Source organism: Amblyomma americanum, chromosome 7 (assembly GCF_052857255.1).
Source record: "Amblyomma americanum isolate KBUSLIRL-KWMA chromosome 7, ASM5285725v1, whole genome shotgun sequence".
Classification (NCBI taxonomy): domain Eukaryota; kingdom Metazoa; phylum Arthropoda; class Arachnida; order Ixodida; family Ixodidae; genus Amblyomma; species Amblyomma americanum.
The window spans coordinates 159,098,043-159,123,652 of NC_135503.1; the positions used below are offsets into that span (position 1 = coordinate 159,098,043).

At 44.2% G+C, this 25,610-nt stretch overlaps 1 long non-coding RNA gene across 1 annotated transcript; it reads left to right on the forward strand.

Annotated features, from left to right (window-relative positions):
* The first annotated feature begins 352 nt into the window (after positions 1–352).
* Positions 353–21,786, forward strand: LOC144097549 (uncharacterized). Its single transcript, XR_013307052.1, has 3 exons — positions 353–468; positions 20,646–20,737; positions 21,288–21,786. It is a non-coding gene; the product is annotated as an uncharacterized LOC144097549 (long non-coding RNA).
* Positions 21,787–25,610: the final 3,824 nt, after the last annotated feature.

A 25,610-nucleotide genomic window follows, 5' to 3' on the forward strand; every position in this document is an offset into this window, starting at 1 on the left:
GCCCTACTCCATCGAATTGAAGGACAGTATCAGCCCTTAGGATACCGATCTCGGACTCTGACTGCCAGAGAAAAGAACTATTCACAGATAGAACGGGAGGCATTGCCTCTTGTCTACGGTGTCACGACATTCCGAGATTACCTGCTGGGCAGGCAATTCACACTGGTAACTGACCATCAGCCATTGTTGGGTCTCCTAAGAGCGGACCGGCAAATGCCTGCTATGGCCGATGCTCGCATTTAGCGTTGGGCCATCATACTCGGGGCCTACCGATATCGGTTCCAACATAAGCCTGGAAAATTCATGTGCAATGCCGATGCTCTGAGCCGTCTACCTCAACCATTGCAGGAGGGAGCGGACCAGGAAGACGAGGCCCAAATCGTACTGACCCTGGACCAGGGGGATCAGCCAGCCGTGCCATTAAAGGAACTTCAAGCACTCGCCGTCAGTGATGAGGTACTAGCACAGGTACGCAAGTACACACGGGAAGGTTGGCCGCACAGTTTTGACATGGAAACGATAGAAATTGCAAATTTTTACAAAAAGCGGCATGAGCTGTCTGTTACTGAGGAAATGCTCTACTGGGGTCATCGCTTTGTAGTGCCAACAGATGCGCGAGGGAAGCTGCTAAGACTACTATATGCAGCTCACCAGGGTGTGTCCGCTATGAAGGCAAAAGATAGGTCATTATTTTGGTCGCCCGGCTTAGAGCAAGACATCGAGCGCATTGCTGCGACATACCACAACTGCGTGCAATCATCACCGATGCCTTCGGCGAAAGAACCAGTAAATTGGCCCGATACACGAGAAAGGTGGTCGCGTTTGCATATCGACTATGCCGGACCAATCAAGGGGAAAATTATACTGGTTGTCATCGAATCCCACACAAAGTGGATTGAGGCGGTTCCAGTGACGCAGACGAACTCTCACAGCACAATAAATGCCCTGAAGACAATATTTAGCCGTTTCGGCATACCACACACGGTGGTGTCTGGCAACGGGATGCCATTCACAGCATGGGAGTACGAGCAGTTTATGCAGCGCAATGGAATCGTACATATTCGAACACCTCCCTACCACCCCCAGAGTAATGGCCTAGCCGAGCGAGCCGTGCGCACAGTCAAAGAAGGTTTGAAGAAGATAGGAGGCGTTTGCCTCGTAACGTCGTTGGCCCGGCTGTTGTGCAATTATCGAAACGCACCGCACCAAGCAGGCCCTTCTCCTGCACAGATGCTATTAGGGTACCGTTTGCGTACAAGATTGAGCATGTCTTTTCCTTCCAGAGCCGGCCCTGTCAAAACAGCGAATGACTCGAATTACGGCGCAGGCGATAAGTGGTCCCCGGGCACTGTGGAAGCTACTTTCGGCGCTCGCCTCTTGGATGTTAAGACTCAGGACGGGCTTGTCCGCCGCCACTTGGATCACGTTCGTAAACGGAGCACAGCTGAGACCCCTGCAACCGTCGACCTTTCGAGGCCTCCTACACCAGGTTCCCCGGTTATAAAGGACCCCAGGCCGGCCGACACATCCGAGAGAATACCGGAAGCGCAACCCCCAATGCTACGGTGCTCCACGCGATCAAAGAAACCTGTCGTGCGTTTTGGCTACTAAGGGTGAAGAAATGCTGTAACCCATGAACTGGACGACCAAGCCATTCCCTCTAGTGCGCACTCTTTCCTTGATCGCTATCATGCTTTCCCACTCTCCTTGACTTTCATTTATAATCACGAGTGTGAAGAAACCTGGTGTCTTCTGCATGGCACGACCGTCTCGTTCACTACTAGAGCGGCGGTGCCGCCGCCCGGGAACATCGTAACATCCAGTATGGAGGATAGAAGAGGAATCGCGTGATTATGACGACAGGGAACGAAATGGTGGCTTAGTTTCGATTTCCCAAATCCAAGATGGCGCTTCTCGATGTTACGGCATTGCCAAGATGGCGGTCACTAAAATTAGTTGTGCCCGTCATTACTGACTCCCGTCTACAGTGGCAACGAGCTCTGGGCTCTATTCTCTCGTCTCTATCTTCGCGTCCGAATGTGGCCTGTAGAATCGCAAGTGAACAATGGGGAACCACCCTTCCTCAATGGTCAGATTTCACGAAGGACTGGTGATTAGTCGCATAATGTACCAAATGCCTTTAATTTCCTGCTCGGTATCCCAACTTGACCGCCACAAAATTTTGCTCAGAAAGGGCATAAGAAGAGCCCTCGGAGTTCGGTAGGCGGCAGCGAACGATGCAGTTCTGGATGAGTCACTATCTAAACCTCTTAGCCTTATCGCTGCACAAAAGTTACTAATGCAACTTGGCTGCCTTGGAGAGACGATAGCAGGGCATGCCCGTCTGCAGGGGCTCCAAAAGAGATCTGAGTCACAAGCCTGCTTGGCACTTGATACTCTTAGTACGCTCGGCCCTGATGTTCGAAGACAAAGCAAGCGGTTGAAACTACCCTGGTCATTTGGGAGCCTCGACTCTACGGTCACTACTCATAACATGCGCGCTATGCGGTGTTCTCGTTTGGCGGCAACGCGTTAGCTCTTACTCGAAGTCTTAAACAGGGAAAAAATAGAAGCAGAATATGCCCGCCACCTTAAATTTTAAAATGTTGGTTCTCTGGTAAGGCAAGAGGAGGTAGCGCAGCAGTTTTTCGCATTCCTTCTTCTACAAGGGCTTGGTTTGTACGGTTTATAAAAGTAGTGTTTTGCACAACGGCCGAAAGCGTTGCGAGAACATCTTGGGCTACTCGTGCTCTCAACCTCGCGGACGCCTACCTCTATAAAGTGGCATGAACTTTCCGCCAAAGCTGACTAGACCATTGAGTTCCTGTGGCAGCAAATTTCCCCAAGTCTTCGTACACTTGTGCCTCCTAGAAGGAATACGACCAGAAAGACAGTGCACCTCGTTGAAGGCGTCACGAATAACCTCGAGGATGGTCGGCGGTTCCTTTCCACGGATCAGTTTGCTGTAGAAGCTTTTCTCCCTCACCTTTATACCCCTCATTCCTTTCCCCCATTGCAGATTAGCAAACTGGTTTCATCTACCGATTAACCTCCCCGACTTTCCTCCTCCTCTTCCAAAGAGGAACGCACCAGATCTCTGACCATTGTCAATCAAGTCTCTGAGCTTGCCCCTCCATGGCGGAAGCTGAAAGATGTATCGTTGACGGCGTAGCGGTGTTTTCGGAGTGCAAAAGTTCAAAGAAGTTTCCATTCGTAAAAGCAATTTAGCATTTGAAGGAAAAAACATTTGTTTCTGCTAACTTGTGGTGAGGAAGCCGGGCTTGTGGTTCTACACAACAAGTGTTCCTATCTACGGCTCTTTGGTTTGGTTTATGGGGGTTTAACGTCCCAAAGCGACTAAGGCTATGAGCGACGCCGTAGTGAAGGGCTCCGAAAATTTCGACCATCTGGGGTTCTTTAACGTGCATTGACATCGCACATTACACGGGCCTCTAGAATTTCGCCTCCATCGAAATTCGACCTCCGCGGCCGGGATCGAACCCGCGTCTTTCGAGCTAGCCGCCGAGCGCCATAACCACTCCGCCACCGCGGCGGCTCAAACGGCTCCTGAAGGGGTTCTATCAGCCTTTGTAAAAAAACCCCAACACTTCTGAAGCCAAGCAAATATACCTAAAATAACTGTACCAAAGAATGAATCTGAAGAAGTTTTCTCCTGCAATAGAACGTAACAGGGACACCCCTTTGGTGATCTCCTTCATGGAAAAAAGACATAATTTTGGGTGCCCTCTGCGCATTATATGTTAAAGAAAGGACCATTTCCTAGCCCTTGTAGACTGTGCCAACAAAACCTTTTTTCAGCAAATGCCTCAAGTTTTGATTGTTTTTAAATATGCACTAGCAGCCCTTAAATTAACACATGAAATACCGGACGGTTATTTCATGCGCTTCCTGGAGCTAACAACCTTCACGTACAATCATGTGCGCTGGGTATTCGAACCGATGGGCACCAAGTCCATTCTTTTATATGACTCCGGTCCCTCAATTTCCGTAAAAAGCAATATCATTCAGTCCACTCAATAATTCCGTCAACAAATCACGTGAGCACACACTGTAGGAAAGCTTTTTAGACCAGGTGTACCGTCTCGCACAATCAGGATACTCGCTAGAACTTCTTCCCTCTGATTGCAGTGGGAAGATCCATTTGTGGTTTGTGTCAAAAAAGAACGACCTGAATTATTGGGTCGACTTGGGCCACATTAAGAAGCTATTTCACATCAATATGCTGAAAACATACGAAGAGCGTGCGTCCCAATCGACCGTGCAGGCGTCATCGTTCGTCCTAATCGAAGGTGACTCAGAAGAACAACTACCTGCCCTTTGCACGAAACACAGTAAAGGGACTGAAGCTGTGCAAATCTCCACCAAGCTCGATGAAGACAAACAGCAGGAGATTCGGAGCTTAATTGACACATATGCCGAAATTTTTTTCCGATATTCTCGGGAAGACTAATCTAGTGGAGTGTCAACTCAGGCTCTCGACTTCTGAAGTCGTGGATACCTCGCAATACCCGTTGCCTTTTGCCATGAAGGACGTGGTCGAAAAGGAGATAGACGAGATGATGAAATCACGGGTCACGGAGCGTTCCGAATTTCCATCAACTCCCCTCTCATTCTGATTAAAAATAAAGCCAACACCAATCGGACTTGCATCGACTTTCGACGCATCAATGATGTTCTAGTGTCTGATGCAGAGCCCATTCCGAGAACCGACGTAATATTTACCGAGGTTATAACGAAGGTGCACTTTTCAAAATTTGACCTGGCAAAAGGCTACTGGCAGGTACACTTAGAGGAAGCATCGAGACCAAAAACAGCGTTCTCTGCCCAGTCCGGTCACTATCAGTTCGTCTATATGCCCTTCGGCATTAAGACAGCATAGGCTATCTTTACGCGCCTGATGCGCATTCTATTACAAGGTATAGACAATATCGTTCATTACATCGACGATGCTTTCGTAGAGACCTCTACCTGGGAAGAACATCTTTAGACTTAAATAGGCTATTTAGCAGGGTGCTCGAGGCCGGCCTCTCGATCAAGCCGCAGAACTGTGAAATCGCGCGGAGCCACTAACGTATCATTTCTTGGCCACCAGCTTAGAAAAGTGACCATCCGACCGTTGGAAATGGTGGTGGAAAAGCTTGTAATCGTACCGCCTCCAAAGACAAAGAAGCAAGTGCGCTCCTTCTTAGGGCTTGCCGGATTGTACCGCCATTTCATCCCTGGCTATGCCTACAAAGTCCAACCGCTCGTGGAGTTAGCACGCAAAAACGAACGAAACCATGTCTCTTGGACACCACAGCGGCAAGCTGCTTTTGACAAGCTCAATAACGCGTTAACTTCCAGGCCCGTATTAAGAGCTCCGATTTTCAGCAAGCAGTTCGTGCTTCGCACGGATGCTTCCGAGGTCAGCGTTGGCGCCGTTCTCCTGCAGGAGCATAATGGAATCCTCCACCGTGTATCATAAGCGAGTCGACAGTTATTACCTCGCGAATCTCGCTTCTCAACGATTGAACGCGAGTGTTTGGCGATAGTCTGGACAATTAAGAAATGCCACATATTCTTGTACGGGACGTTCTTCATCATTGAGACTGACCACCAACCTTAGCAGTATTTAAGAAAGGCAAAGCACTTAAGCAGCAGGGTACTGCGTTGGAGCTTAACATTACAAGAGTATACCTCTCGTGTAGAGTGCATCAAGGGCTCAGAAAGCGTAGGCGCCGATTGCATGAGTTGCTTGTAAATTGCCAGAGGGTGATGCCCAATGTACAGTGCTACTATCGCGTCTGTTTTCAATGGTTACCTGTGCAAATGTAGTCTAGGAGAGTCTAAGAGTTGTTTCTTAATTCTCTTCGTTTTCCGGTTATGAGTTGCTCAGTGTGTAAATTTTAACCTTTATGATACAGACGTGTGCAAAGTGTCTGTCCAATGATTTGTAAGGTTTCTATATTTTATTTTGTGCCATATGCTTAATGTTGGGCCCCCTGTTCTCTCCGGGTGCGTCACTATGTGTCATGGTGACTTCAACAGCGTCTAACTTGTCCGTTTACGATGTGACCTTTAGTGTTGTGTGCACCAAAAGCAGTTTTTTGTACGTGGAAAAAACTTTTTCGAAGGGAGGGGGCATATGTGAGGTGCACAAAAGATCCTCGGAGGAATTGTGAATGCAGTGCGTCGACAGTGGTGCGTTGGACAGCGGAGCGCTGCGCGTGCCAGCCCAGCGTTGCGCCTGTGCGCGTGCGAAGGGTGTGTGCGAGGCGACGGCGACGAAGAGCGTGGCGAGCACGAGGAGCGGAGAGCTGACTAGTCAGAAAACAGAGGTGCGAAGGGAGACAGCGCAGCGGAGATCGTGTCATTCAAGCGTGGAGGTGGCAGACGACGGACGTTGGGTTCGTACTGCGGCGACCTCCATTGGATCCCAGCAAAAATGCTCAAATGTTCTAAGCACCGAACAAGTGACCCGTCAGGTGAAGTGCGCAGGCAAAAAAGAAAAATGTCATCGCTCTGCCATTTGAAAGAAATTAGATAGAAAGCAGAAACAGACGTTCTCTTCTCTGCTCTCAACGCTTATCTCAACTCTGTCGAAAGCTGAATGAAAAAAAGAAAAACACCTACCGGTCGCACCACGCGGCAGAGAAAACCTTTGGCGGCATGCGGCTAAGGCGAATAAATATAAAGCCAGCTTTTCTTCTAAGCAGGAAGCCTGCACTTCTTGAATACACGATGTCGTTATTTGTCGCGAAAGTAGTTTGAATTTGCTTCTGAACCTTGACGCAAAATGTCGCATGGCCCTTATAACCTTCCTGTAGCTTTCTTGCGCCATTGCACAGAATGGATATTGCATTACCTTTTTATAATTTTGCAGCGATAGCTACATTACGCTAGCATTTCAGGCCTTCAGCGTGGCGGCGCCGTGGCCACCGGGCGGGCCGTTGGCAACGTGGTTGGTCAAGTCGGTTGATCACGTGGTGCGGCCATTGGTCACGTGGTTTGTCTGGTCACGTGTGTTGGTCACGTGGTGTGGAGCAGCTGCTGCTGCCGGCGGCGCGGCTAGCAACAGCTGCAACAGCTGTGCGCATGCGCCATGTCAAGTCGGACGAAGATGAAGTAGGAACGCCAGCGAAACGGAGCGGCGAAAGACTTACTTTGTAATTCCACAGAGTGAGTTCACTTGGCCAGCTTTCGTTATTTCCAAGTTTAACACCAGGTTTAACCAGAGCTAAATCACAGCCAATTTTTTAACGCATGTTTGTCACAGTGTTCTGTCTATATGAATTTAAATACGCCCGTGTTGTGCCCGTCTTTAAGACTAATGACTGTTCAAGCGTGTCCAATTATCCCGCAATATTCTTGATCTCAGCCAGCTGCAAAATATTGGAGCATATGGTCTGCCTATTTCTGACTTACTTCGTAGCAATGAATTATTACTTCTCTGATGCCCACCATGATTTTAGGCACAGTTAATCGACTGTCTCAAAGCTTTACCTCCTGTCATTATTTTTTTCTTACAGTTAACAGTAAACTATAGATGGATGCAGTATTTTTGGAGTCCGCCAAAGCCTTTCATAAGGTTCCTGACACTATACTCATAGGAAAGCTTTACGCAGCCAGAATCATATCTAAGCGTATTTATGTTATTAGAACATACCTTAATGGTGATTTCAGGGCGTCCATGTTGACAACCAGTGTTCAGGCGCTTTTCTTTTCTCATCTGGTATGCCGCAGGGTTCAATTCAGGCTCCCGCTTTATATTTTTCATTTCATTTCATTTTATTACCTTAAAAGACCCAAGAGAGGGGTGTTACATAAGGGGTGGCCGCAATTAAAAGCACAGATTCACAATAACTGGAAAATTTTTACACTTTCAGTGAAAAGACTTGGGCAAGTAATGATGGCAACATTGTTTGGAAGGCCGTTCCAGTCAGCGGCTGCACGAGGAAAAAAGGAATTAGAAAAAGTGAAGGTGGTGAGCGTGGACGGGCAACTTTTAGGCGATGGCTGGCGCGATGAGATATGCGTGCTGGGGGAAGAATATAAGGTGCGATATGCATAGGGCTGTGGAAGAATTTGTGAAATAAAGACAGGCTGGCAATGCGACGGTGGAGCGATAAGCGTGATAATCCGGAGGAAACGCTGATGTCATAAGAGTACGATGTATGAATGAATCGAGCAGCGCAATTTTCAGCAGATTCGAGGGAATTGATGAGGACTCCAAATTGGCGATGCAAATTCTAGTTTGGACCTGACGAATGATTTGTAAGCTAATAACTTTACAAGTTGGCGAGCATGGTGAAGATGGCGCTTGAGGAAACCTAGCGTCTTGTTTGCTGACGATATTATGTTAGTAACATGCAAGCTCCAAAAAAGATCGCTAGAAATTTTTATACCTAGGTACTTGTATGACTGAACTAGTTGTACGGGAACTTCTGATATTACGTAAGAGAAGATTAGAGGATTACCGCGGCGGTTGATAGACAAAAGATTACATTTTCTTGGGTTAAGTTTCATTAGCCACTTATTACACCACTCCTGAACAACATTAAGATCATTTTGAAGACAAGATTGGTCAGCGGTGGTGAGAATAGCTCGATAAAGTACACAGTCGTCAGCAAACATGCGTATGTTAGATGTTATGTTTGAAGGCAGGTCATTAATGTATGTGAGAAACAGTAGTGGGCCAAGCACAGATTCCTGTGGAACACCCGACGTTAATAAGAGTGAGTTAGAGTTCTTATTGTTAACGAAGACAAACTGCGAACGATTAGTTAAAACCTCTTCAATTCACTTCAAAATATAGGAGTGCAAATTTAATTGGGAAAGTTTTATCACCAGGCGTTTATTTGGTGCTTTATCAAGGGCTTTCGCAAAATCTAAATATACAATGTCAGTCTGTAGATTACAATCAAGGTTAGCATGCAGATCATGAATGAACGTAGCACGTTGGGTCTCACAGGAATAACCCCGGCGAAACCCGTGCTGAGCAGTTTGAAAAAAGTTGTTTGAATAAGGGAATACCATGACATGGGTATAGATGACGTGTTCCATGATTCTGCAGGGAATACTAGTTAGAGAGATGGGACGGTAATTAAGCGGCGAGTTCTTGCTACCTGATTTGTAGATTGGAACGACCTTCCCAATTTTCCAGTCTATGGGCAGCTTACCTGTGAAGAGTGACTGAGCGAGTAACAAGCACAACAGAGATGAACATATATCTTTGGTATTAATCATTATTTAAGCGTTGATATTGTCAGTTTCAGCAGAGGATGGAAGTTTAATGTTTTAAATTAGTGACGAAATTCCTGCTGCAGAAAACGTAAGAGAAGGCATAGTATCTTGAATACCTGGGGTGTTTGAAGGAAATGTCGGATCTGTTTCATTAGTAAACACGGAAGAAAAGGCTGCGTTGAACATGTTGGCGGTTTCTGTTTCGCATACAGTTTCACCCGAACCTGATGGAAATAGTGCGTGTGTGCTGGGGGTTAATGACTTGCCAGAACCTACGTGGGTTTGTTGACAACATTTTAGGCAGATCAGAGTTGAAAAAGGTGCGCTTGCCTTCTCGAATACTTGATAAATACGTTGTTTTTTTTGGCTGCGTATTATTTGTTCCAAGCCTTCTGATTAGGAAGCAACTTGGCCGATCGGAAAAGATGCTTATTTTTTTTTTTCAAGGCGTTTGAGTGTATTTATGAACCATGGGTTTTGAGGGTTGTTCGTATACTTATGTTCGGAATAAACCTTTAGACCGAATCCTCGATTTTCCGCTTAAACAAGGACCAGTTATCATGAATGGATCTTTGATGAAAGTTAGATTTAAATCCTGGCAAAAATGCGCGAAGTTTATTATTTATTGCTGTATAGTTTCCTTTATCGTATAATCGAATAGTTTTTAGTTGTTGCGCGTAAAGATGGTTTAATCGTGAAGCCGGCATGTATGACGGGATGATCGCTGAGGCCTGGTAGATACGTGATGGAATGAACGCATTCAGGATTATCCGTTAATAACAGATCTAGAATATTAGCGCAGTCTTCGGTTACACGAGTTGGCTCGGATACAGTTTGAAAGAAATTAAAATTAAGGCAAACGTTTAGAAATTCATTAGCATCCTTATTACCTGTAGCGGTTAGATTATTCCAGTCGATACTCGGAAAATTGAAGTCTCCGAATAGGAGAGTGCATGTGTTAGGGTGTTTAGCTTTAATTTCATTCAATGCGTCATTAAGTTTTCGAGAGAAATCTGGGCTGTTAGGAGGCCTGTAGCAAACGCCGATCAAAACTGATTTAGATGAGGCGTGGCATAAAACCCATAATATTTCTATATCTGATGAAAGGTTAATTGCTGAGCATGATAGATCTCGAGCGGTGACAATCAGTACCCCTCCTCCTCTTCGATCTGGGCGATCTTTGCGATAAACAGAAATTGGGCAAGTCGGCAAGCACTTCACTACCGGAAATATCGCTGTTTAGCCACGCTTCTGTCAAGACTAGTATGTTACTGGCAGATGAAGTGACGAAATGAGAAACAATGTCACGCTTTGAAATGAAACTGCGCACGTTAGCAAAGATTGCTGACAATGAAACGCCTTCTTGGTGTACATGCTTAGAACGATCTGTCGACAGGAGCTGAGATGGTTGGTATTCTGCCTCTTTTACTGTTTGTGGTGATTCATCGAATATGTAGCGTTTAGGACCAATATGTAATGTTTTGAAGCGCAAAGAGAACTTATCGGATACCTATTTGGCAAAGGCTACAAGATGTTTGCGGGCGTTACGAACGGGAAGGGGGAAGTCTTCGCCAATACTGTAGTTGGTGCCTTTCAGCTTATTGCCTAAGGAAAGGATGCCTTTTTTAGTTTTCGATGAGGTCAATTTAACGATGATTGGCCTGGAGCGATCAGTAGAGTGGCGCCCGAGGCGGTGAGCACGCTTGATTAGATTGGGTTCGATGACAAAACCTAGTTGAGTGGAGCAATGGCGAATGACGGTTTCTTCCGGGTCTGCATACGTTTCAGTGAGGTTAGTGTCAGGAATATTGTAAAATATGATATTGTTACGGCGAGACCGATTTTCTGCATCGTCCATACGTGCTTCCAGTTTTTCGACCTTACAGGTAAGTTCAGTGTTTAAGTTTTTTTGAGGGCGTAGATTTCAGAATGGAGAATAGAAAGTGTCGCGTAGGGTGATTCTAGGGTGTCCATGCCCTTGTTTAAGTCGTTCAAGGTTATTTCGGTAGTTTTCAGTTGGTGTTTAATGTCCTGCAGACCAGAAATTAATGTAGCTTGTGCAGTAGTTAGTTTCTGGAGCTCGGAAAGTATGCTGTCGTAACGGTCGAGGCCTGCGGTAGTTTCAACATCGCCTGACAACAGCAAAAGAAAACGAAGAACACGTGAACACTCGGCAGCAATACTACAGCCGTACTATATCAATGAATTCGCGAGTGTTACCGATTCTGAAGGCAATATTATACTATTCGCGAGCGATTGTCGTCTCTGGATAAAGGCGACCTCTAGAGCGAATGAATTAAAATTCATCACAACAATTGATATAAAATGTCGAACTGGTGTACAGAACGGGGTGTGTTTTCTAACACTGAGAACTGTTTGGTAGTCCTAATGACTAAAAACGAAACTGTTCTACAACTTCCATACTCCATAGCTGGAGTAAGGCATTCATATCAGTGAAACTTTGAAGCTAGATACGCATGTTGTCAACATTTGCACAAGTTCTCCTAAATCCCGGTGGTGTTTCTGGGTTAAATTGCCGAAACCTCCGATGCCTCTAATATTGATAGCGTAGTAGGCTTCGGTTCGGCCTGGTCTGGTGTATGCATTATGTTTACGTGACCCATTCACAGCAAAAAAACGCCGAAAAAATTGAAAAACTGGAAACAATTGCAGCCCGATTTATTTGCAGAGGGATTTATAAAGAACAGACAGCGTAACTTCAATGATCAACTTTCGAGGCTTACAATCGCTCCAAACGAGACGCGCAGAAAACAGGCTGAGATGCTTCTGTTTAATATATAATAATTAATCAAAATAAATAACTATGTTTGCACTACACCTGTTTACTACGCAAGCACACGTTACAATAATAGAACAAATGATTCAATATTATTTAGCACACTGTGACGCATTTACGTTCTCATTTTTTGACGAAACACTTAACGATTGGAATAGACTTTCAAATTGTGTAGTGGATAACCAGAATTTGAAATTGTATGTTGCGAATTTGAGAGCCGCATATGTGTTCTATTTATTTATTTATTTATTTACAGAATACCTGCGTCGCCTAGAAGGCATTATCGCAGGGGAGACAGTTTGAAAACAACTTGTTCATTTTCACACAAAAAAAAATCAAGAACATTAGGCGTAGCTAACATCAAAGTAAAACAGTAAATTAAGTGAACATTACTGAAGGTAACAGAAAGCGTGAACAAAAGTAAGACAGGAGTATATTCTCAGGAATACAGTCTACAATAAAAATCGCGATTAACAAACACTGAAACATAATTTTCAGGCAACAAGTTCCAGTCTTTCACAGTGTGTGGAAAGAGTAACTCAGATAAACTGTTTGTATTACAATTCTATTCGGGCACCTTCTTGGAATGGTCGTGCCGATTCGTGACGTAAGTTGGCTCCAAAAGGTAGTTACGGCTATCAATTCCTGTTTTATTATAGAAGATGCGGTGGAAGAATTTAATTCTCAAACTTGTTCTTCTGATGTTTAATGGTCCCCAAACCTGCGATGAATTTATCTCAGTGATTCCTCGGAAGGAGCTATAATTATCAGATACGAAGCATGTACCCTGATTTTGGAGTTTTTCTATTGCTTCAATCAAATATGCCTGACATGGGTCCCAAATAATGTAGGCGTAATTAAGGATGGATCTGACGTACAAGAAATGAAGTGTTTCTTTAACATCTTGAAAGAAGTTAGGACGGCGCTAAAACGACAAAGACAAAGAGGCACGAACACAACAGGACGGGCGCCAACTTGCAACTGAAGTTTATTGCACCAAACCCCTACATTTTATGCATCAACTGAGCCGTATCACAACAAGCTTATCACACAACAAAACGCAATTTCTTCAATAGTCAGAACATCGGAAGTAGGCGCTACTTTTACAGACCAGAGACGCCTTCTGCACTATCCACTTGATAACAGCATTATTCTTACTTTATAAGTCCCCAGATTAAATGATTGCGCAACCCACATGAAAGCAATTGATCATCCAAATGATACACACACGCTTGGGCAAGGCAGCCAGCGCGCAAACTCAACAATCGTGATTTAACACAAAGAGTGAAAATGAAAGAATGACCAACAACAAACGCGGAAAATTTGGTGGACATGAAAACTTAAACCTTCGGGGGAACCTCCCAGCGTCAATGTACTATAATTATCGTCAAAAATTAAAAACCTTTGAGAAAACCTCCCAGCGTCAAAGTGCTACAATATTGGTTTCTACACAAACGTCTTTTCGGTCGATAAAACACATCGATGAAAAACAATGTATGCAGAAAACTTGCAAACGTTGAAACCTAAAGACAGCCTTCGAGAAACGCCACCTCAGCGTCACTAATTGAAATGGACGGCCTACTAACGCATGCGCTTCCCGCTTTCTTAATAAAAAATGCCTCCACAACTTCTCGCTCAAATCTGTCTTTACCGCTCTTCAAAAAAGTTGTTTTGCTCATATCCGGACTACACCCCTTGCACGTCTTGCAGTGATCTGCAAGGAAACTTCCATGATGTTGGCGCACATTCCGCAAGTGTTCACTGGCACGTTCATTAAAACAGCGACCGGTTTGCCCTATGTAAACTAAACCGCAGCTTAGAGGAATCTGATATACAACTTGTGACCTGCATTTCGTGAACAGTTTTTGATGTTTAATAGGCAAACCGGTCGTTTCTTATCCGGTTTTGACATTGTGCAAATCTTTGACAAGCAGATAAGGATGGTGGTTTTGCTGTCCTACCCGTGGGTTTGTTTCGAGAAAAGGCGATTGCAGCCATCAACAAAAACTTCAAATCGGTCAAGTTCAACGCACGAACCAGAAAACGACAAGTACTAAAAATCTTGGATGACTTGCACCTGGATGCCATCAAGAAGCGAGCAAAAGGTGAAGAGAGGGGCTTCCTTGAAATATTCTTCACGGTCAAAACCCACAAGCCTGGAATGCCACTAAGATCCATCGTGTCGGAAAAAGGGACATGGCAGTGCGTGGTCAGTAGTTACCTTCAGAAGCACCTCGGTTCTTTGGTGGAAGATGATCCTTTCGTGGTTCGTAGTTCCTCGTATGTCGTGCAGCAACTGGACGTTTTGCCCTCCCTCGAGTACATGGGTTTCTCCATCGATATTGAAGATTTATATTACTCTGTTCCTCATCATGGACTTCTAAGCGCGGTCAGAGATAAGATCATCACAACAGGTGAAGTTCAGTTTCAAAATGCAGCTGGCATTAGCAGTGATAGTTTTGTAGCCTTGTTAGAATTCTACTTACGCTCGACAGCCATTTCATTTGAAGGTAGCTTCTTTGTCCAGAAAAAAGGTGTATGCATAGGGTCTTCAGTGGCACCGGTACTCTGTGATATTTTCTTGTCAGCTGTTGGGAATCAAATCAAAGTTCAACTTAGAGATCCACGTGTAGTATCCATTTTTAGATACTTGGACGATTTTTTGGTTATCATGAAGAATGCTCATGAGTCCGATGTAGCTTCGGCGGCAGGAAGTGTGTTATCAGTCTTCACCAGTAACAGCCAGGGCCTCAAGTTCACGTGGGAGTTACCAGTGAATCGCGAACTGCAGTTTTTAGACGTTAGATTGGTTTTTATGGAGGATCACCTATGCTGGGCGTACAATCCCAGATCTACGAAAGGGCTGTTACCGTTTGATAGTGCTCATTCTAAACTTGTAAAAAGAGCAATAATCGCTAATTCCCTTCAGAATGCCTTAAGAAAGTCGTGCCATCACACGATGTCTATGAGCTTTGGCGCCCAAATTCTGAGGTTGCACGAAGCGGGTTACCCGCCCCATTTGATTTTGGCTGTTTCTGAAATGTTAATCAAGAAATTCAAGCGGCCTTGTGATGAGAAACTTCCGGAAGCAAAAAAAAATTGGTCCCTGTGATTCCGTACATGCATAAGGTGTCCCATGGTATAAAAAAAGTCGCAAGCAAACATCAGGTGCAGGTTGTGTTCTCGGCCCCATCAAAGTTGTCAAAGATTTGCACAATGTCAAAACCGGATAAGAAACGACCGGTTTGCCCTATTAAACATCAAAAACTGTTCACGAAATGCAGATCACAAGTTGTATATCAGATTCCTCTAAGCTGCGGTTTAGTTTACATAGGGCAAACCGGTCGCTGTTTTAATGAACGTGCCAGTGAACACTTGCGGAATGTGCGCCAACATCATGGAAGTTTCCTTGCAGATCACTGCAAGACGTGCAAGGGGTGTAGTCCGGATCTGAGCAAAACAACTTTTTTGAAGAGCGGTAAAGACAGATTTGAGCGAGAAGTTGTGGAGGCATTTTTTATTAAGAAAGCGGGAAGCGCATGTGTTAGTAGGCCGTCCATTTCAATTAGTGACGCTGAGGTGGCGTTTCTCGAAGGCTGTCTTTAGGTTTCAACGTTTGCAAGTTTTCTGCATACATTGTTTTTCATCGATGTGTTTTATCGACCGAAAAGACGTTTGTGTAGAAACCAATATTGTAGCACTTTGACGCTGGGAGGTTTTCTCAAAGGTTTTTAATTTTTGACGATAATTATAGTACATTGACGCTGGGAGGTTCCCCCGAAGGTTTAAGTTTTCATGTCCACCAAATTTTCCGCGTTTGTTGTTGGTCATTCTTTCATTTTCACTCTTTGTGTTAAATCACGATTGTTGAGTTTGCGCGCTGGCTGCCTTGCCGAAGCGTGTGTGTATCATTTGGATGATCAATTGCTTTCATGTGGGTTGCGCAATCATTTAATCTGGGGACTTATAAAGTAAGAATAATGCTGTTATCAAGTGGATAGTGCAGAAGGCGTCTCTGGTCTGTAAAAGTAGCGCCTACTTCCGATGTTCTGACTATTGAAGAAATTGCGTTTTGTTGTGTGATAAGCTTGTTGTGATACGGCTCAGTTGATGCATAAAATGTAGGGGTTTGGTGCAATAAACTTCAGTTGCAAGTTGGCGCCCGTCCTGTTGTGTTCGTGCCTTTTTGTCTTTGTCGTTTTAGCGCCGTCCTAACTTCTTTCAAGATATGAACCAACTAGCCCAAATCAAAGTACTTCTTTAACATCTTTTTATGCTGATTTGAAATTTCTACGAATAAAGAACGACATTTTACTTGCCTTAGATATTGACTGATTGATGGTGTTCCATTTAAGAGTCTGCATGAAATAAACACCAAGGTACTTGCACTATGAGACGCTTTTTATGGCTATGTTTTCAACAATGTATTGTGTACGAATTTCGAATTTTTTATTTGAGAAATGAACATAATTACATTTATTAATATTCAGATTTATCTGCCAACGCTGACACCAATTTACTATTCTATCAAAGTCGCTTTGCAGGAAAGGTACATCTGATGGTGAATTTATTTCCCTGTAAACAACGCAGTCATCCGCAAATAGTTTTATGGGGGACTGTATGCCATCTACAATGCCATTTATATAGATCAGGAATAAGAGTGGTCTCAGGACACTGCCCTGGGGCACTCCTGAAGATACGGTTATGTATGATGAGCTACGGCTATCCAGAACAACACACTGTTTAGGACGGTTTAGTAATTACATATCCAGTTATAGGTTTTATTATGTATATTCAAGGAGGTCAACTTGATACTTAATAAGGGATGCGAAACTGTGTCAAACGTTTTCTTGAAGTCTAGGAATACTGCATCTACATGTCTATTCTTGTCGTGGGAGTTACCTACCAAGTGCTGAAATTCAACTAATTGTGTGTTGCATGCGTGCCCATTACGAAAACCATCCTGTGAAACAGTAAAAAGGTTAATGGATTCAAGGTGTCTAAATAACTGACTGTACAATATACGCTAAAATATTTTACCGGAAACTGAGGTCAAGGATATAGGCCTATAATTTTCCACCAGTTTCTTGTCTCCTGATTTGAACGTCCGATTGACAGCCGCGACTTTCCAGTCCTGTGGAACCACCCCGGTTTTGAGCGATGCTTTAAATATGATACACAGATACTGTGATATAATGTTGTGACATTTCTTTAGAATATAGGATGGGATTCTATCAGGACCCTTAGATTTAGAGGGGTGCAGTTCTCGTAAAAGACAGTCAATATTGTATACTGCCATGTCTATTTCAGGCATGCATTGGTCAGAAGGACAGTTAGGGGGAAGTGATGAAGTTGTGGCAGGCATCAGTCCATCAGAAAACACCGATTTAAAGTACTGATTAAACATTTCAACTTTTTCAGTGTCTGTCTTTACAGTGGTATCATTCGATTTTAGGGCGGCAATGGGAGTGTCATCGGTTCTACTTGTCCTTACATATTTCCAGAAGACTTTAGGGTTTTGTTTCAAATCCGTGTTTAACTGGGCAAAAAATAAGCGCTTCGCTTTTTTGATACATAGTTTTACCATCTGGTTCGCATCCTTTAAATGTTTGCGGCTGAGTGAAGTGTTGCATTAGAGCATTTTTTGTACGCGCTTCTAGCTTTCCGTATCAAACTACGTACATCCAAATTAAACCATGGTTTATGTTTTTTCTTAGCCGCAGTAATTTTTCGGGGACATATTTCTCTAGGAGTTTCAATACTCACATGGAAAACGCGGACCATAAATGCTCAGCGTCACTTCTTTCTGACAGACGCTGAAATATTGGCAAGTACGATACTAATTCTCCCTAGATGGCGTCAAAATTACCTTTCTCGTATATAAATACCTGCCGGGGGGGAGGGGGGGTTGCGGACGGGTCGGTACCACAGCTTGAGTATATGAAGCGCACAAAAACACAGCACACAGGAAAAGAATGACACGAGACAGGCACTACTTGCAACTGTTTATTGAATTCAATAATGGTTTATTTATATCCAAGATCAAGGCATGGTGGAAAGGGAGACAAAAACAATATAACAAACAACAGGTAAATGACTAGTGTGATTGAAAGGATACTACGGAGGGGGGAACAAAAGTGATTCAATTCTTTCTAAACTTATCTAAAAATATACTTTCATTCTTATGAATGACCAGCGATGGGGTGCTGACAAAAAAACTCCCACTTTTTCTAATCCGGTGGGCGTCTAGAAGTTCACGGGCAGCCCTATATTTACTTCTACATAGTATCTGAGTTTCTTGGAGCTTCACAATTTTTGTTCTCTTCCTTGCCGCAGTCCTAGCAGTGATGCGGCAAATGTGATGCGGTACCAGTTCTTAGCGAGCGTTTATGCTATGTTAGGCGCTCATTAATACATCGGCCTGTCTGGCCGATGTACACCTTTCCATAAGTCAGTGGGATGCTATAAACTACCCCACAGCACATTTCAGAAAAGGGTTTGCATGCTTAGTTTCACATTCTGCTGACTTTGCATTATCATTTGCAATCTTCCGACACAGCGATGCAAGTTTTCTGGGTGGAGAGAAGACCACCGGGACTTTGTATTTCACGGCAACATGCTCAAGATTATGTGCCACTTTGTGGGAGTATGGAATCACCACCGGTTTGATTTTCTTTTAAGGTACTTCAACATCCTCGCTCTTTTTTCTCTTTCTTTTTTGCCTTTTGCAGCAATGCTTCCGTTACAGAGCTAATCACCAGGCTAGGAATGTCTGCCTGTTTAAAATTTTTATCTGCGCGTCAAAGGTTTCCTGTACATTATGACAACACGATTTCTTTAGAGCTGAATCAAGGCACGTGATGGCAATGGCACGTTTCACAGTTTTCAAGTGCGTCGAATCGTACGGCAACAATTCTTTGCGGACACGAGGACGACACATCCAGCAAACACCTTCGTCAGTAATGGTTATGTCAATATCTAAAAACTAATTTGTTTTTTTCGCTAGCTCATATGTAAAATCCAAACCCTTAGCATGTTGTTTAAAATCCGCTAAATATCCTGCACAGTTTGCGAGTAAGTCAAGGGCGATTGTTTAGTCAATATAATAAAAAAATGTTATTGCGCCTTCGGAAGTCCATGTTATCTTTGAGATATTAAAATCGCCGCCCAGAAAGACAGCATCAGAGAGCACTGATAAAATGTCAGCTGGATTACGAACTGGGTTTTTTTTTATCATCGGGTGGGCGGTAGAAGGATCCAAATACTAGTCTATACCCCTTTGGTATGCTCATTCGCCACCACACGGATTCCGCAGCACTGTCAACTTGAAGCTCCTCGCTAGGTAGGTCTTTTGATATTGAAATAAAGACGCCTCCGCCATGCCGATGTCTATCTTTACGGTAGACATAAAACCCCGGTGGGAATACTTCGCTCTTCATAATGCTCTTGTCTAACAAGGACTCGGTGCCTAGTACAATGTGCGGCTGCTTAGTTGCAACCACAGAGGAAAAAGCGTCCGTCTTATTTTTGATGTTTCTACAGTTTACCAAGAGCACCGAAAGTTCTTTAGGTTCAACCAAGTCTATGATCTGGCTTCGGTGTGTCTTATCATCTGCATGCCATTCTCCGTTGTTTTAATGCGCACGCACTCTTAGTGAAGCAGGTTGCCTCGTGTCGAAGTCCCATATATACGTGTTGCCATTTATAACTGCCTTATAATATTAGTTGCACACGGATTTCCTTTCTATCTCGTTTTTCTTTTGCATAGTTCCAAAGAAGACGCCGAAGCCTGTGTTCGTATTATAGGTATTTCACTGTACGGAGTTTGTGTATGATACGTTTGCATATTTTCCTATTTTTGGTTAATTTGTGCTCAACCCTTCTTGAAGTCAAACTACTGCGCAGTACTGATAAATAAAATCTCAACCTTAGCTGTATTCTGACGCTCTGCCCGTTGACAAGGCTGTGCCGAAATGGCGGCCCTTTAACTCATAAAGCCTATTTTGAGAAACTGCTGATAGTCTTGGGCAAAACACCCCGTATTTTGTTGCTTGCCAGCGTTAGTCACGTGAATAATTATTTTGTCATAGAATAGCAACCGTAGATATGGCCATGTCCACATCGCTATTCCATGGGAGAAGTTCCATTGGGGTGGGACACTGGGTGTGCCAAAATTAATTTACGGAGAGATTATCAGCTAGATTAAGGCTCCGCTTCGCCGACCATGTTTATGCAACTGCATTGAGTCCTGCCAAACAGCTCTGAATCAGTAGAGCTCGGAATGTCGGAAGCACGATGTGAGAATTTCAAGAGGTTGGCGGGTCCAGCACAGCGGCGAGGCTAGGCTGTTTTACGGCGAGCCTGCTTGCGCGCTGAAATTCTGCATGCAGGCATTACATGGAACGCAGTTTCGCACGATAATATTCATAATAAAGCCGGAACGATTTTCCAGGTAAATGTATGTGAAACAATGTCCAACATAAAACTGAACACCACAAATTAAAAGGAAAGAACACCCTCATGCTCCTCTGTTTCAGTGACTGTTGGCTTCCGACATGCATGTCATAACGAGTCACTATTTTTCCTTCTCTTGTCTGCTGAATAGCCAACGAAGGCCTCGGTTCTGGCAGCCATGATGCCATAGGCAGCATAAGACGGTTCTCACACAGCTTCCGCCCTCACCGTTGGATCACGTTGGTAAGTGGCACTCGCGGTAATACAGGAAGTACTACGTTCGACATTATGGACGAAAGTGGCGCTGGTGAACACTCTCACGGTTCGGTTACACTACTGATAAATAGCCCCGAAAGCCGAGGATTTGATTGCCGTCGCTGTATCATAGTTGGTAGAACACCCGGAGGTTGTGGACCCGGGTCCCACCTGCGACAGGTGGTTTTTCTCTCTGCTTTCTAATCAGTTGTATTTAAAACAATTACCATGGTAATCTACCATCGATGGAGACGACAAATAAAAAATAAAAAAGCATCCCTATGCTTCTCGGTAATGTGTAATGTGTAGAACTGATAGGTTGTTTCACATATTTGAGCTCTTTCAGTATCCGGAACGCTGTTTCAATGTAACAATATTGCTACGGACGCTGGGAGCATGACGAAGTGTTGTGAAGGACGACGACGCTGTGGAGCGCGCTTGTGTAGTTTTCGACTGTCCCAAGCCGTCGTCGACCTTCTGCCTAGTAGATAACCTCTGCAGCATATAGCCATTGCATAATATTTGGTGTGAGGCGCAGGGTACCTTCATCGCCATCCAAGTCCCGGGGCTTCGGCGTCCTGCGTTTGCCGCGGTCGTCGGCATTGTGATCTGGGTACGCACAGCCCGGCTGTGCCCAGCCCGCCAGACCAGAATTGACCTCGCCGCATATCCCAGCCCCGTCCCCAACTCGACCAGAAGACACGACGAAATGACGACGCTGCCGCTACAAGACCCTACGACCTCACCAACCCGAGAAGCCGCATACGAGTAAGAACATAGTTCCCCTGCCCGTGCCGTTCGGTGCGTCCATGGGCCTTAACCGAAAGCTCCAGGTGATCCGTGGGCCAGTAGCTTCGTGGGTCAGCGCTCATTACCCGACCGCCTCAATCACCGTGGCGGCAAGCCCTTCACCTCTATCTCTATTCAATCAATTTTCAAGCCCATCGTCATCAACTGCATTTCATCTACAGTGCCGATCTTCTCGTTCGCGATAGGGACGATCTCCTAGCGGCTCCGAGTAGCGTGACGGACTAGAAGACGACGAACTGTGCCGCGGCGCGGGCAGAAGTACTCGCACCACGTCATCCGCCATTACATCATCCTGTAACATTCTGCCATCTCATCTCAATCATCGGCTTGTCGTCCCGTAACAATATTATTAGTAAGACAATTACGGATGCTACCATCGGATAGCTAGGTCTGAAATTAGGCTGGGTTTTCTGAGAAGCGCATAAACGATTTACTGGTAAGAGGGAGGTTACAGGATTTTCAGACCTCGTGTAATCTCCCTCGAGAACACATATGAAGACGACATCTGCTCTTTGGCGATGAGAGATAACCTTACCGTTTTAAACAGACTACACAGTAGGAGAGAGTTGGATAGTTGAGAAACTCCACTGTATGAAATCCTGAACCCAACAGATACACTATAAAACTACCACAATTGTCAAAACTAATCAATAAACTAAGGAAGCGACAGAAAGTGGCCCATACATAAACGATTAAGAAAAGTTTTAAAGACCGGAGTAGTCTGAAAGCAGCAAAGAGATGAAGGAGGCGCAATGTGTATTCACTAAGCAAAAAGGAGGACAAAGCCGTCGTCAATAAAGATGTGATAACAAAAATAGCAAAAAAATTGTGCGTGTATTTGTACAGAGGCCGAGGTGTCATGACGCTAGTGACCTAGGCAGTGGTATCTAAGACACGGATATGACGAAGTGACAAAGGCGGCAGAAGGGCAGGGCTTTCAAACTGTATATACAGAGAAACTGCATATACATAATTGTCGACCAATATCTATCACATGCATCACTTCCAAACTAATGGAACATACAATTTTCTCTCAAGTTATAAAATTACTAGTGTCGATAAACGTTTTCCACCCTAACCAGCATGGCTTTTTAAGAGCTTTATCTCGTGAAACACAATTAGCCCTCTTTAATAACGACCTTAGCTCTATCATTGACCTTAAAATTCCTATTGACGCCCTCTTCCTCGATTTTGAGAAACCTTTTGACAAAGTTCCTCACAAACGACTATTCCTAAAACTTGCTCGTCTGAATCTTAACGAACATGTTTTTAATTGGATATGCAGCCTTCTCACTAATCGGCAGCAGTTTGTCTTTGTTAATAAATGTTAATCTTCTTATTCCTCTGTTATATCTAGGGTACCTCAGGGCACCGTCTTGGGCCCCCTTCTTTTTCTCATATATAATAACGGTTTGCCTGGTGACATATGTTCTAACGTTCGCGTATTCGCCGATGATTGCGTTATCGACCGGCCTGTTACTAACAGCGATGACATTTTGCTTCTTCAGTCTGACATTCAGCACGTACTAACCTGGTGTAATACATGGCTAATGTCCTTAAATGTGAAAAAAAAAACATCTCTGCTATCATTCTACCGACGTCATTCACAACCATCTTCAAGATATCTAATCGGGAATGCTGAAATCGCTTCAGTATTAACTTACAAGTATTTAGGCATCCATTTGACACCTGATCTCAATTGCTCTTTTCATGTATCTCAGATTACTAACGAGGCAGATTGCGTCCTTGGTTACTTTCGACGAACCCTGCGACTAGCACCCCCATCAGTGAAATCCCTTGCTTACTTAACACTTATCCGTCCCAAATTAGAATATGCATGCGCGATCTGGGACCCTCATCAAAATAACCTTTTCACTACTCTCGAATCTGTACAGAATCGCTCAGCTCGTTTCAATTTTTCAGCCTATTCTTATCATGTAAATGCAACTCAACTAAAACGCAATGCTCATCTCACAACTTTAGCGAACCGCCGAAAAGATTCCAGACTGTGTCTGTTTCATAAATTCGATAATCATCCACATCCCAACTCCATTATCAGCCCCACACATCGCATCTCCAATAGCACAAAGCACGGGAAGGCAGTCTACCGTCCCCCTGCCCGCACTTCTGCGCATCTGTCATTTTTCGTTAATACAGCAAGGGACTGGAATGACCTGCCAAACGCCATCGTTGATCATATCGACTCATCGTCATTCAGATCGTCAATAGAAGAAATATACTGCTGAAATTACACCCGTTCATGTAATACCCCTTCAATGGGGGCTTTGAAGTATTAATAAAGAAAGAAAGAAAGAAAGAAAGAAAGAAAGAAAGAAAGAAAGAAAGAGAGAAAGAAAGAAAGAAAGAAAGAAAGAAAGAAAGAAAGAAAGAAAGAAAGAAAGAAAGTGGTTGGGGAGGTTAAAGTAACTGCAGATTCAAAGTAACGTTATCTATGCTCACAAGAAAGATTTTAAGTACGTGAGAAATTGTCGATGTGTTAGCTTATGAACCATTTGCTGAATAGGTACGTTCAAAAATGAGCGCGAACAGAGTTATATAACTTACAGTGACGGAAGAAGTAGCGCTTCTTTCTGAAAAGCTGCGAACAATGGGCCCAATTAACATCTGAAATAAAGTTATAGATAAACATACAGAATATAACGAACTTGTCCTTAAACCCCCTTTAGGTTCTGAGGAAACATTTAATTGATTAAAAACATCATAATTATAAGCAGCCTTACCACGTCTATTGCATGGGAACGGTCTCTTCCATTGTCTCCAATTAACCCTGCTCTGGGCTAGGTGCAGCCATTCTATACCTGCAAGCTTTTTAATCTCGTCTGCTCACCTAACATTTTGCCGCCCCTTCTAGGCATCAGTGATGCCGGCATTGCTTAATCATGTTTTGGAAGGAGCACTATGTAAACCCAGAAATTATTCTCTACTGCTAGTGTACCCGCCGCAGTAGCTGCAGACAAGGCCGGCTGTCGCAGAATAGAAAGAGAACAATCCAAATGTTTGGTCTTGATTAAACTCTTTGCCTGTAGCGCTTGCGTCTAGTCCGTTCTGCGCGCACTCAAGAATTCTGGATGAGAAAAAAAACCGGGTGTCGTCTACAAAATCCGATTCTCAAAGTGTCCGGCTTCATACATCGGCAGAACGAAAAACCTCCAGCAAAGAATAAGGCAACAGAAAAATGACATCCGGCTAATGAATTCAGAATCCAACCCCCTCGCCGAACACTGCGAGACGCGCTGACCACAGGATATCCTTCGAGGAGGCGAGCGTCTTGGCCGTGGAACCGAACCTGTTGAAGAGGCGACATGTGGAGTCATGGCACATCCGGCTCACAAAGGAGGCGATGAATAGGACTCCAGAAACGCTCGCCTCTGCGTACGTTAGTGGACTGCGCCACGTGCTAACAAAGGGAGGGCGATGGGAACAACCCGCTGCAGTTGGCACACTTTAGTCACCCCTGAAGAAGGGACCGAGTTGGTCCCGAAACGTTGGGTAAAGTTAAAAACATTGGTTGGCGACAGTTGTTTTCTCTCAACTACCTCAAGAACCCAACCAGACCGACTTCCGTCGAAGATGTTTTCGTTGAAATCATAGACATTCTGACATACACACTGTAGTAGGCACTTTTTATTTGTTAAACATCTTGCTTTTTTCGAAATGACATTATAGGCGCTCACACAACACAGAATATATTTAATATAGCTTGGGTGATATTTACAACTGCATTATTGATCGTTGTATGCGGAGATAGGGAACCAAATCCGGTTCCAAACGGCGCGCACAAACCCTGAAGATAATTTCATAAAGCCAAATTGAGAAAGAATATCGTGTTAGGGGGTTTAAAGGAAATGGCACAATGTGAGACAGGCGTCATTTCCTTTTCTTAAACCAACTTTCATTTTCCTTTCCTAATGGCGCTGTTTGGGTGTCCACCGAGATATGTGAGACAGGCGTAATTTCCTTTCCTTAAAACCAATTTTCATTTCATTTTTCCTTCCCTTACGGGCACGGTTCGGGTGTTCACCGAGATATC